Below are 13,925 nucleotides of genomic sequence, written 5' to 3' on the forward strand. Positions count from 1 at the left end.
TCTAGAATTGCGGGATTGATGCTGAACTCGTAACCTCGATGGTATATTTCGAAATGTATATCTTATTGAAAATAATATATTTAATGTTTATATAATTGTTTCTCGGCTGAATGTTTGGCCATGTCGTTGAATTTACAAGGTAAGGTAGGGAAATATGGCGTTTCAAATTACATTCAATGTTAAGTTATGTAAGCAAAGAAAATATAAACTGGCTAAAGGCGCCTGTCGTGCCGCAGTGGCATAGCGAGTGACTGTAAGGGCGACAGTTTGTGGGTTCGATTCCTATTTGAGGAAATGAATTATTTTATACTTTTACTTCTGGTGACACCGAAAAAGCGTGGCGGTTAATTCCATCATTCAACACGTAATATCTCAATTCTTCATATTAACATTTTTTTATATGAATATTACCCGTTTAAAGTGCGTATCGAATCTACACCTTGCATCTCGTACCACTCACTCTTCTTTTATAAGTTTATTTATCACACGTTCGATCTATGAGTAAAATAATTTTGGCATGTTTATTTTAAACAGAACTTTCTTACTTTAATCAGATTATTATTCATTTATGTTTTGGTAGGTACTCGAAATATTTACAGATAATATATTTTTAATTAAATATCTTATTCATCGTATCGTTTCTGATCTGTAAGGTCAATACAAATATACATAGTATGTACCTACCTGTGTAACTAAATATGTATAAAAAATATATTTTCAGTTTATTCCTTATCGGCCGGAAATCTAACCAGAGTCGAATGATAAGATAGAAAATATCTTATTTTTCTGAAAGAAAAAAATGTAGTAAAACGACACGATTCAGCAAACCGAGGCTATTTAAATATTATAGACATTTTATTGCGATTACAAATTCGTCACGGCCGTGTTGAAGTGACTTATGTAGTTATATATATTTTGCTTAAAATTTACTATAGAAACATATACGAATTTTTATATAGGAGACTTACTGGCACTTATACTGAGTATATCATTATGGCTCATAAGCATAATACTTACCAATAACTAAATAATTAAATCGATTAAAGACAATGTGTTGTCATGTCGTAGAAGTTATCGATTAATCATAATCAATTTTTTATAAAATAAAATATTATAATAATGCTAATAAAGTTAAAACTGAAACATACTAAGCATTAGGAACAATGATGGTATCTATTAGAATTAACTGCGCAGATATGGTCACGCTTACGTCCCAAGAACCCCCATAATTTTTTTTTTCAACTTCGTCGAGTCGGGTACTCGAGGATTTGCTGAGTGGCGGAATCCAATCTCTGTCTCGTTACTAGATAGAGTAGGGAAATGTAAATATTATCGCGCGGCTTCGCCAGATTGAACTATACTAATATTTATTTAATATATTGAAACTGAAATTCTAAATATTAAAAAAAATGCCTATTGAAATGAGCAAACAAAATGAGTAAAAGTAATTGCTATTTAGCGTTAAGCCCGCCTTTTGTATATTGTTTTTGTGTAATTTTGTGCAATTAAGTATATATAAATAAACAAATAATCAAGGGAAATTCTTAATTTAAAAATATATTTACTTATTTTTACTTAAAGTAATAATAAGTAAATGTAACCAAAGGAAATTATTAATATTGAAATAAATAGTAATTAATGTAAAAAGAGGTAGTTTTTACTTTCGAATGTGTAATATTAGTATAAACATTTTTTTTATTTCCATTTTCTCACTCTGGTAAAGCAAAAAAGTGAGGCTTTTGCATAAATTTGGACATTTTGTTTACTTTGCTATGAAGGACACAACGTAAAGTTAAAAAATAACCAATAAAATAAACATACAAATTTACTAGATGTCACACAATATAATCCAATGACTAGTAACAAATAAATTGAATGATAATACCATTTGTCGAACAAACAATTGATCAATTCAATTTAACGATTTAAATGGAATACGATTTAAGCTTATTAGTGTATTTACTATGTCCATGTCCATACTATAGCGACTTTGGTAGCTGCAAAGCTTTACACTGTCTGTGTGTGGGATACACACAGCAGGGCAGGCAGAGGGAACCTAGTGTTAAGACACTCCATTCCCTACTTTCTGCCGAATTCTGGAGGCATTCCGTGACTTTGGTAGTAAAGGCTTAAAGTTTAATTTTTCGTATTCTATTTCTTATTGATGTACTATTTAATATTATTCTTCTTTATTACAATAAATAAATATATTTTGGTAACATTTTATCATAAAAATATTAAATATATACCGTTGAGGGCACAAAGAATCGATTTATCTATGTTGCCTGTTGAGTGGTGGCAGTCGGAACCCAACTATCACGGTTCGTGAGATACACACAGATAGACAGACGGACGGTCAGACGAACGGACAGCGAAGTCTTAGTAATAGAGTTCCGTTTTACCTTTTGTGTACGAAAGCCTAAAAATTACGTTATATTCATGTTTTTTTAATAGCATTTTGCATTAGCTAGATGATAACCATCTACGAAAAGTTTACTGAGTTCCTTACTGGATACTATTATAATAAGAATCCTGAATTTATATTGCATCTTGCATAAGAAATGCATAAAACGCTGGATTTGAATATTAAACTTGATATAATCTTATTATTTATATTTTCCGTTTAACATAGGTATTAATAATGTCAGAATTCTTGCAATAAAATATATAACTTCGTAAATATAGATAATATATAACTTACAAATATATAAGCGTAGTTTTCAATTGTTTCACTGACCACAAGTTTAGGAAATGGTACATACAGTTCGCGAAGCTTAAGCCGAGCTTTATATATATAGGCGTGCGCCACTATAAAAATAGAGTCAGAATAAAACTTTTAAAAATCTGGAGGAATCCGAATTCTGGAAGCATAGCGAATTAATTGGTGGTGGAACTCAACGCCGCGCTTTGTCTCGACATCAGAGCGAAGAAATTAAACATATTAAATATTTCCTTTTCTCGAGTGGGAACCCATAAACTGTTGCACTTGTGTTGGCCTCAAAAAATATTTTTAAAACGTAATTATAATAATTAACATTACGTGTTAAAATAAAAGTAAATATTCGAAGAAAACAATCATACACATCCATAATATTTAATAACAGAGCAAGTGTAACGACTTTATTAGTCACTACGAGTTCGAAGCCTACATAAATAATACAATAAAACGTGGCTTAAACAGGTCAATGTCGGTAGTATGATGTAATATTGAAATTCGGCACAAATTGTATCAGGAGAAGATTATTCTTAATAGAACCAATATAACTTTGACACTAACTACATTGATACTTGATAGGCGTTGAATGCTAATTGGTTAGTGAGAAGTAAAAGGGGGTAAACGTTTTATAATTTTTTTTTTTTGGCGTATTATTGATAAAAAAGAACTGGTTTAGTGCTAGTCGGACTCGTCTACTGAGGCTTCAGTACCAATTTCAGTATTGTCTGTTGGAAGTACAACTTATAAAAAAGTTGATTAAGCTTATCAACTTTTTTATAAGTTTGCGAGCATATTATGCATTCATTTTGTGTGAAATGAACTACAAATATAAGTTTGTAATTATTTTTTATAAAAGATATTTTAAAAAATGCTATAAAGAGTATATGAATATTTTATAAATTTTCATTCTTCAGATTTTTTTGTTTATTCATGTAGTAAGTTTTCAATTCGTGCCAAATTTCATAAATGTGGGTCCTCAGGGAGTTCATATTATACCTATAGATTTGATTACATGCGGATATTCATACATAATATAGTGCTTAGGTACCTAAGGTACTTTTAAAAATACAATCCCGTGTACCGCTACGTGAACATTTAGCCTTGCTTGGTTACCTTAGGGTAACCTAGGTACATAATCAAGTAATTTACCATCCAACATGGGGACCCTAATGTCTTAACATTAAGGTTATTACAACTGCTGTGTGCGGGATACTGCGTGAAGCTGATTTTAATATTCAATTCTACGTTTATTATGAGATATTACGTATTGTATTGTTAGAAGAGATTTAGTATAAACATATCTTGTGTGAGAATTGAATTCGCAGCTGCCGTACATAGTCGGAAGTGTTGGTTCAACATGACCTAACTAGGCCATAGCGATATTATTTAATATTTTGATGTACGCTGTTTATTTACGAGTATAACAGTTTAATGTTTTCTTTACTCTGTACCGCGTTTAGCAGGGTAGGTACAGGGAACTATTGTTAAAACACTCTGTTCTCTATTTTTCGTCGTATTTTCGAGGCATTTTGGGTTGAATGGTAAAAGCCGCGCTTTATCTTACTGGAGCCAAGATATGAAAATAATTTAATACTTATTGTACCTATGTTTTACAATATATATTTTTTGTTAATTATTTTAGAATCAAGAAATTTTCACCAACGGCGGTTAATATTCGTTAGTAATGTTGACTACATTTTCAATCATAAATTAAAATTTATAACATTTGTTTCTATATATTGTTATTTTTAGCGTTGTATACGTAGTATGTGTAGAGAACTTAGAGTCAAGACTCTTCTTTCATTATTTTCGAAACAAATTAATTAACATTTTATTTGTCTGTTCGGTGGTGAAACTTAACGCTACAAATCGATGTGATCTAGCAAGAGTGAAACGAATATAATATGTATATTATAATGTTTCCAATCGGAAATCGAACCCACACTCAACTTCAATAACAATAATTATTTTGATATTTTTGTCAAAAAATAAATATTTGTACCGAGTCTATCTTACTTATATAATCGAAAATTATTTTACCTTACTATTTTTTTATTAATAACAGCTAAAATTGCTAAAAATATTTTTATTTTAATTCAGTAAGCGCTTCAGTATTTATATGTTAGCGCCATCTAGTATACTTTTAAATGTTCATAACTACTTCTGCTACTCGCCGCAAGATGGCGAAACTTTACTGTTTTGAGTTTGGTTATGAATTTCTAGCGTGAAGATGGCGCTCCTTTCGTTTACTAAAATACACGTAGTGGTTATAGACTTTTTTCCTAAAGATAATTTTTAAAATCTATTTAGTAAAATACCTTTTAAATGTTCATCCATCGCCTCTTTAATTTTGGACCTTGGTGTCGAGGCACTGCACAGTTGCACCACTCAACACGCAATGCCTCCAAAATTCGGCGTACAGTGGAGGCAGGAGTGTCTTAATACTATGCTCTATCTGGCTACCTTGCTACATGCAGGATACACTCACATCAACAGCTTCACAGCTTATAAAAAAAGTAGGTAATACTGATAATAATATGTTAAGTAAATTATATTGGGTACATATATATATAATATAAAACATTTTTACGTTGTAAAGAGAATAGTAAAATAATCATATTATATGATTGTGTACAATTATCACTCTTATTCTATCATAATTTCATTTCTAGAACGTATTCCGATGTCGACATTAGTAGAATCATTTCAAATTTGAACAGGTGAAGCGAGGGGCTCGGACAGTAGAGGAGCATTTACGCATTTCAAAGGGACCCTCAAACCTCAAGCCTCTTGTGTTGCAAATCTCAGGAACTGCTCTGAGGTCCTCATTCTGCCATATGACGGTACTGACGGGCACACGCATGGTGATTCCATGAAATGCTAAGAAGTGAGTAGTACGTTGCCGTACAAACTCCTTATTTATAAACGCTGTACGTGAAAGATATAAAACAATACTTTTGTTCAGAAACTATTTCTTTTAGTTACTGCATCGTTTTATGTAAGACAAGCAAGCTTCGCAAGCTTAATTTTTTTGTTATACTGTAGATAAATTATTTTGATATATAATATTATTATTGTAAAGTTTTACCCAAATCCCAAATAGTTTTAGCGTGAAAGAAGAACAGACATCCATCCCCACAAACTTTTACATTTATGATACTATTAGTAGTAAGCTTACTTAAATGCATCAGTTAACTGTGATATAAGCTATCCAAAAACTTAGAAGTTTTAAAAGAAAATCTCTACCATGATTACATCTTCTTCTTCACCATCTTACGGAGCCGTACACTAAAATAAAATGTAAAAGGTAAAATGTTAAAAAGCGCATGAAGTTCATCCAAATATAATATGAGGTATAGGTTATATTTGTCTTTTTAGCATTTATAAATGTCAATATTTTGTAATCTTACTATATAACTTATTAAGAGTGGAGATTGGGCGATCCAACACAAAAAAATATTTACAATTTAAATCAGTAGTTCCTGAGATTAATCAAACGAACCAACAAACTCTTCATTATATAGATAAAGTACCTACTTCTAAATGGATAGATAATGCATAGGTACAATAATTATTGATTATTCATATTAGGTAATGTATACTGTTGTGCCTAATATTGCGTATCGGATTCATTGAAGCCTTTCAAGCTGAAATTAATCCACTTACCCGATTACGGAGGAAGTGGGTGATATTTAGGTGTTCTATGTGATTGCACTTGAACTTTACAAGACCTTTAACTGGTTGCTATTTTGGTATAAAGTTAGTTTTACAACTTTTGTTTATTAAAGCAGCTTCTTGCTTTTCTCCGTATAGCAGAGTGGGCAGAGAGAACCTAGTGGCAAAACACTTTGTTCTCGGCTTTGCTTCCGGAATAAAGATATTACGTGTTGAGTAAATAGGGATAGCTCAGAATTTTAACATTATAGTTTGGGCATTTAGTATTACGATCGAATAGTCAGAATCAGCTATCGTGACAAAGTGGAAAACCATTTGATTTCAAGCGTAATGCGTGTAGGTTTAACTGGGGAAATGAAATAAATGTTTTTTTCCGCTCTGGTGGGCAAAGGACGAAGTGTGGTTTTCACTTTCCTAAGTGAAACTCTCTACTACACTAGGGAGAAATTAGAGAATCTTATCACAACGTTCTCTTCCGCCCGAAATCATGAGACATTGCGTGTTAAGTGGCGGAACTTAACGCTACACTTTATCTTATTTATTGTACAAAACTTTCAAGTATTATTAAAAATTGATTCTGAAAATATAAATATTATATCGCTTATGTTTTCCGCGGTCATAAAAGCTTGTCGCGCGATTTACTTGTGTAACTAAACTAGTGCTAATTTAATTATGTAAAATCTGCTAAGTTTCAATTTAATTAAATATTGATTAACGCGACAAGCTTTTATGATCATATAAATTGTGTACAATGAGGTTATGGAGTTGATAGTTAAAATTTAAAAGACAAATTTTATTTTCTCCTTTTTAAAGCGTTTAAATAAAAGCTTTTTCTAAAAATGATTTTTTGCTTATAATTTATTTTTGACTTTTTAGTTACCACTGGCTAGGTTTCTCACACTAGAGATATGTACTACGATTCCTCTTCTATGGTTAGGAATGCTGTTGGCGACACTAGACCCTTCCCGATTACAGTGGGGGTTCACCAGGGCTCGACTCTTAGTCCGTTCTTATTCAATGTAGTGCAGCCTCCATGGCTGATGATGTATGCCGACGACATAGCACTCATTGACGAGAACCGACTGACGCTGGAGCGTAAAGTGAACCTCTGGAATGGCACGCTTGAGACCGGCGGTCTTAAACTAAATGTGTCGAAGACCGAGTACATGGCCTTCGGGAGCCCGGACTCGAGCACGATCCTTAAAGGTCCTGAGCCAGCCGTTAAGTCAGAAAAGTTCAGGTACCTTGGATCCGTTATGCACGAGTCCGGAGGCATCGATCACGATGACCATGGCCGGATAAGTGCTGCCTGGGCCAAATGGCGGGAGGTCACTGGTATGATCTGTGACCGAAGAAAACCGCCAAGCTCAAGGGACTGATATACAAGAGCATCATACGACCGGTTCTTTTATACGGCAGCGAATGTTGGCCAGCACTATCTCGGCACACTCAGGAGCTTCACGTCACGGAAATGAAGATGCTGAGGTGGATGTGCGGCGTAATGCGGTCTGACCGCATACGCAATACATTACTTCGAGGTAGTCTTGGGGTCCGTGACGTAGCGGATAGCTCCAAGAGCGCCGCCTGAGATGGTTTGGCCACGTTACGCGCCGGTCTAAGAACTAAGTCGGATGCAAGTGCCTTGCTATATCAGTTCCTGGAGTGAGACCTCCTGGACGCCCAAGGAAGCGTTGGTTGGATGTTGTGATGCCGGATTTGAGAGCCAATGGTCTAACCACCGAGGACGCTAAAGACCGCGCAAAGTGGAGTAGGTTATGTAGGAAGGCAGACCCTGGCAATAACCGGGATTAATGCCAGGAGGAAGAAGGTTTTTCACACTAGATGTCATATTATTTTTCTAATTATTCTCGGCAAACTCTTTCATTTGATACCCGTATTGCAGATGTGCATAAATAATAACTAGTCCACCATCTTAGATGTACCGCCATATTGGATTTAGAAAAACGTCACATTTTTCGAGTTACTCTCAACGAGCCCTTTCAATAGATATTCATATTGTAGAAGTAGACTAAAATTACCTATTCGGCTATCTTGGATGGTCCGCCATATTGGATTTAGAATGACGTTAGATTATTTTTCGAGTTGCTCTCAATGAGCCCTTTCATTGGATATCCATATTGCAGAATTGCAAAAATAATAACTATTCGTTCATCTCGTCATTCTAAATCCAATATAGGGGACTATATTGGATTTAGAATGACGTCACATTATTTCCCAAGTTGCTCTCAAGAAGCCCTTTTATTTGATACCCATATTATAGAAGTGCATTAAATATAACTATTCCGCCATCTTGGATGGTCCGCCTTATTAGATTTAGAATGACGTCACATCATTTTTCAAGTTGCTCTTAAGAAGCCCTTTCATTTGAGACCCGTAATGTACAAGTGCATCAAAAATAACTATTCTGTTACTTTGGATGGTTCGCCATATTGGATTTAGAATGACGTTACACTATTTTTCCAGTTACTCTCAACAAACCCTTTCATTTGATATCCATATTATAGAAGTTTATGAAATATAACTATTCCGCCATCCTGGATGGTCCGCCATATTGTATTTAGAATGAAGTCACAAACCTTATCGTGCATTGTCATCCAAACCAAACGTGTATACAAAATTTCAGCTCAATCGTACGAACATACCTTTCATTATATGAAAGCACAAAAAACTTGAATCGTGTCAATTCTATTGGATTTCAAGTGATGTCACATTATTTTTCTAATAGTTCTCGGCAAGATCTTTCATTTGATATCCATATTGCAGAAGTGCATAAATAATAACTATTCCGCCATCTTAGATGTTCCGCCATATTGGATTTAGTATAATGTCACATTATTTTTAGAGTTACGGTCAACGACCCATTTCATTTAATATCTATATTGTAGAAGTAGACCAAATAGATACTCGGCTATCTTCAATATCTTCCTTATGGGATTTAGAGTGACATCACATTATTTTTCGAGTTGCTCTCAACGAGTCCTTTCATTTGATTACGTCACATATTTTATCGTGCATTGTCATCCAAAGTAAACGTGTTTACAAAATTTCAGCTCAATCGGTTGACGATATCTACTTCAAAATTGAGCTCTAAGATTTCACCCGAACCCACATACATACATTGCAAGTTAAATAAAAGCTTTTAAAAATAAAATAGTTCATTCCACCAAGTAGAAATCGAACCTACAATCAGTTTTACAAGCAGACGATGTACCTCTACACCATAATGGCCTCAACGTATCCGTACTTATAACCAAAAAACAATAAATAAAAATAAAGTATAGTGATGCATATTGTATCTGGGGCAAATTCAAATTTACACTGAACACGTGTAAAGGTCGTAGGTTCAAATTTCATGAATTTTTCATTGCTTATATCACCACGTGAATATAACCTTGTTGTAATGATCTGTATGTGCATACGATACGAGCACATCATTTGATGTTTAAATTGAACGAAATTATGCAGACAACTGCACAGTGCACTGTTTAGATGCATTCACTTGCACAATGCTTCACTTATAGGGTTAGCAATTTTATTAAAGACCTTTTTTTATAAACGTATAAAAAAATATTTAAAATAAATATATGCATACTTAATTTCCTTCGTTTTTCACTTCGAAATCCAGATCAATATCATGAAAGATAGAATATAGAAATTAAAGTCTGAACTAGAAATTAGAAGCCGTCATCGTGATGCAGGGGCACAGGCGTATGACTGTAAACGTAATGCTTGCGGGTTCTGTTCCCGCCCGGGAAAGTTAATTACTTGATATTTCTATTTAAATTGCGGCGTTGGGTTCCGTCCCTCAACCCGCAATGCCTCTAGATTTCAGCGTAAAGTGAGGAACGAAGAGTAAGGACACTCTAGGTTCCATCTGCTTACTGTGCTATATGAGGGATAGAATGTGAAGCTGAAAACCAAACTTAAGTCAACGTTTCGAATAAAAATATACAGTAAAAATTTAATTTAGTAGTAAAATTTGCTTAGAAATGTAGTCATATAGAGTCGCATCCCTAGTAACTAACTTTTAGTACTAACGTATCTAAGAATATATTTAAAAGATATGCATAGCTTTGTTAAGCGGCTTGAATGGATGACTGGTGACTGGAGGATGAAAGATGGATGACGATTATACGATTATACGATTATACATTATACGATTGTGTCCCCACAAATTAAAAACCCTATAAAAATGATAATTTAGAATTAAATGAAAGTACCGTATATAATAATAAATATACATCCGAAAAGTCAATATAACATAAGCAACTTCTATATAATACAGGAATAACCAACGATAGGCCGGCATAAATACCTAGGCCCACGCGTACCAGCTTATAACTTATAGCTGACTTTAATGCAAATACCAGTAACAGTGTACAATATAGAAAATGTGACAGTGATTAATCTTTGCATACGTAATAAGCAAAAACTATTTACATATTTGTATAATTTACAAAGAAAAAAATATATAAATTATTATTATTATTATTGTATTAGCTTTTACTGTGGCTTTGCCCCGGGGTCTAATCGAAGTAAGAGTTGTGTATGAAAAATGGCCAAAGAAAGACAAAACATCAAAAACCGCAGCATACACAGTTAGCAGCACAGCCTTCTTTCTTATTTTAATAGTTCCTGAGATAAACACGTTCAAACAAACGAATTCTTCCGAAATATACATCTATTACTTATAGATGATTAGTATATTTATATAATATAAAATCAATTGCCCTACCTTCGCTTAATTTCAGTTATAAATTTATGATCCATATTGCGATTTACCGTAAACCTAAATACCCGAGGACTATTATGTATCTAAATTGAATCATAAAATAATGCTACTTCTATAATTAATTATAACATTGCTTTAAATGTGAAAATTTATATGACTCATTATTTTTAGTTTAGGTACCTATATAGTCTTCAATATTAAAATAATGAATTTGTTTTATTTTGTTTTTCGAAAAGAAGATGTAGGCGTTCCGTAATGATTCCTGAATTCTGATGAGTAATACATTTTGGGAATTATGACTGAACAAGAATCTAAAAACTCACATTCCGATAATATAATATGTAATCAAATTAAAGATGTACAACTTTGTAAGGGCACAATTTAACTCAAAACATGCTATTCAATGAATCTGCTTTATCTTATAAAACGATGAAAAGAAAGAATTTCATAATTTATTTTCATGCTTTTTGAATTCAACGTCTTACTCAAATTATATAGTACGATCACTGTGAAAGAATAGAAAAATATATGTGACCAAAAGAACAAAAAAAAAACTCATAGTCACAATGCTGTTAATAATATAAACCATTATTAAAATAACCTACACAAAAAACCATATTAAATTTGAACCGGCGAATAGCATATACGTGTATGTAAGTATAAACCCGGCGGTGACGAACTGAGATGACTAAAACCTTTATTGACCAGGACGCGGAATGATTTAATTATATTCATACGCGTTAGGGCCCTTTGTCCCCAGACACTCGCCGTGAAAATGTCCAGTGAAGCTAGAGAATGTATTTTGTAGATATTATTATTATTATTAAATATTATATGTACATTTTTAAGCTATTTCTTATTGAACTTAGTAGGTATTAGGTACGTTAGGAGCAGTCGTGGGCGTCTAAAAACAACGGTTCGGTTCGATTTCCATTCTGTTTTATTTATTATTTAAATTTCGCTGCTCTGTTAAGACAACATGCGGTGTTAAGTTCCGCCCCTCAGCACGCAATGTCTTGAAACTTGATCGGAAAATTAAAAATAAATATTTGTATTTACAATTATAACTTGGCATACATGAAGAAATGTTAAGTTAAAGTTTAAAACATCATCCCTAATAAACCAAGTGAGCCACATTTCATGACATTGCAAGCTAGCAAAAATACTAGCTAGCTATTCGGACTGGAACTATGAAAATAGTTTAAATTTAATAATTACCCTCAGTGGCGATCGCACAAATTGTTTTTGTTAAAACTTATTTTCAATTTATACCTTGAATTAAAGTAAAAATAGCTTATTTAATACTTCTTTATATAACCTTCATAAAGCAGAGTATGCAGAAGGAACCTAGGGACAATTCGTTCCCTATTTCATTCCCTAAAAATTGAATCTACGCCACCGTTGTTACATTCTGACGCTGTTTGTCACTACGACGGGATGACCTCAATGATTAATTTAATTTGTATTGTTTTTATCAAAACAGTCAATCGTAATGTTTTCTTTATTTATGCTATAAAGAAACGACACGTGTCATATTAGTATTCAGAACGAAACGTGAAGTCCCAAGCAAAGTTCGTCGCATAAATAATAAAACTCTATGGGTAATGTGACTGTATATAATATATTTTTTATTATAGCATTTTTAATTTACTTTTACAAAGAGATTATTATTACTTATTAACATACCTTTTTCCATGTTTATTTTGATATTTAAAATATTTAAAATTAAGAAGTCATATTTGAATTCATTCGTACACACAGGATCGCTATTGTGTATAAAATATGAAAATTAAAAATATTTTTTTACACTGTATTCCGCGTATAGTATGGTAGATATTAGTAAACCAAACTTATTCTTAAGACATTCCATTCCTCATTTTATGTAAAATTTTTCGAGATATTCCTTATTAAGTGGCGGAGATGAGCGCCACGCTTTATGACAAGACAACCAGAGCGAGTAAAAGTAATTTATTCCCTCGAACCCACAACTGCCGCCTTTACAAGTCACATGTTGTGCTGCTAATGCCGCTGCGCAAAAGACGAAAAGAAAAAAAAATAAAAATATATAATTTGTCTAAGTGTAATATATTTTTTAAACTTGATGTCAATCTATATCCTTGTATTCAAATAGTCTATACTGAAGGCCACTTTTTACTACAATTGCAAAAGTTCTACAAAAGTGTCATTTATACATTTGAACATTTATTATACTAATCAATCATAAAAACATATAATTTGTATTTTTTTCCAAGTTATAAAAGATTTTTATTCAACTCAATAGGCGACTAAATTGGACATGTTTCAAAGTATGGCTTGTAACCGCAAAACAGTCGATTTCGTGATTCACGCTGTTTTTTGCCTCACAATAGGAGAAGCTGCTCAAGTTATTACTTGTGGTCATTTACACCATTTTTTCTAGAACTATAGTCTGTTTGCAAGCCTTAGCTACTTATATTAACTAGCTCTGGAGATTTCAATTTTTGTTTTAAAATTTTTTTGTTTATTAGTAAATTGTAATATATAAAAGCAATCCAAATTGCTGCGTTGAGTCTCGCTACTCAACAACGAATGTCTCAAAAATATTGAATCGAAAGTTGAGAACGGAGAGTCGTAACACTAGAGTCCCTGTGCATACAATGAAAGACGGAAAAGAATGAAGCTTCTTTTTATATATAAATAGCTATGAATAAAATTAATTAACAATAAATACTTAATGGACTAATGGTGTATTGACATATCGTGCAATACGTTCTTATACAACAGGATCAAACAAGTCGTCGT

The 13,925-nt window shown here is 32.9% G+C and overlaps 1 protein-coding gene across 1 annotated transcript in view; it reads right to left on the reverse strand.

The window, feature by feature from the left end:
* Positions 1-13,925, reverse strand: part of LOC146532409 (uncharacterized) — a 182,635-nt gene that overhangs the window by 112,721 nt on the left and 55,989 nt on the right. The gene's annotated exons all lie outside the window — the stretch shown is intronic.

The sequence above is a fragment of the Heliconius melpomene genome, chromosome 13 (genome assembly GCF_056956725.1).
Source record: "Heliconius melpomene rosina isolate 202511_hmr_F chromosome 13, ASM5695672v1, whole genome shotgun sequence".
Taxonomy (NCBI): domain Eukaryota; kingdom Metazoa; phylum Arthropoda; class Insecta; order Lepidoptera; family Nymphalidae; genus Heliconius; species Heliconius melpomene.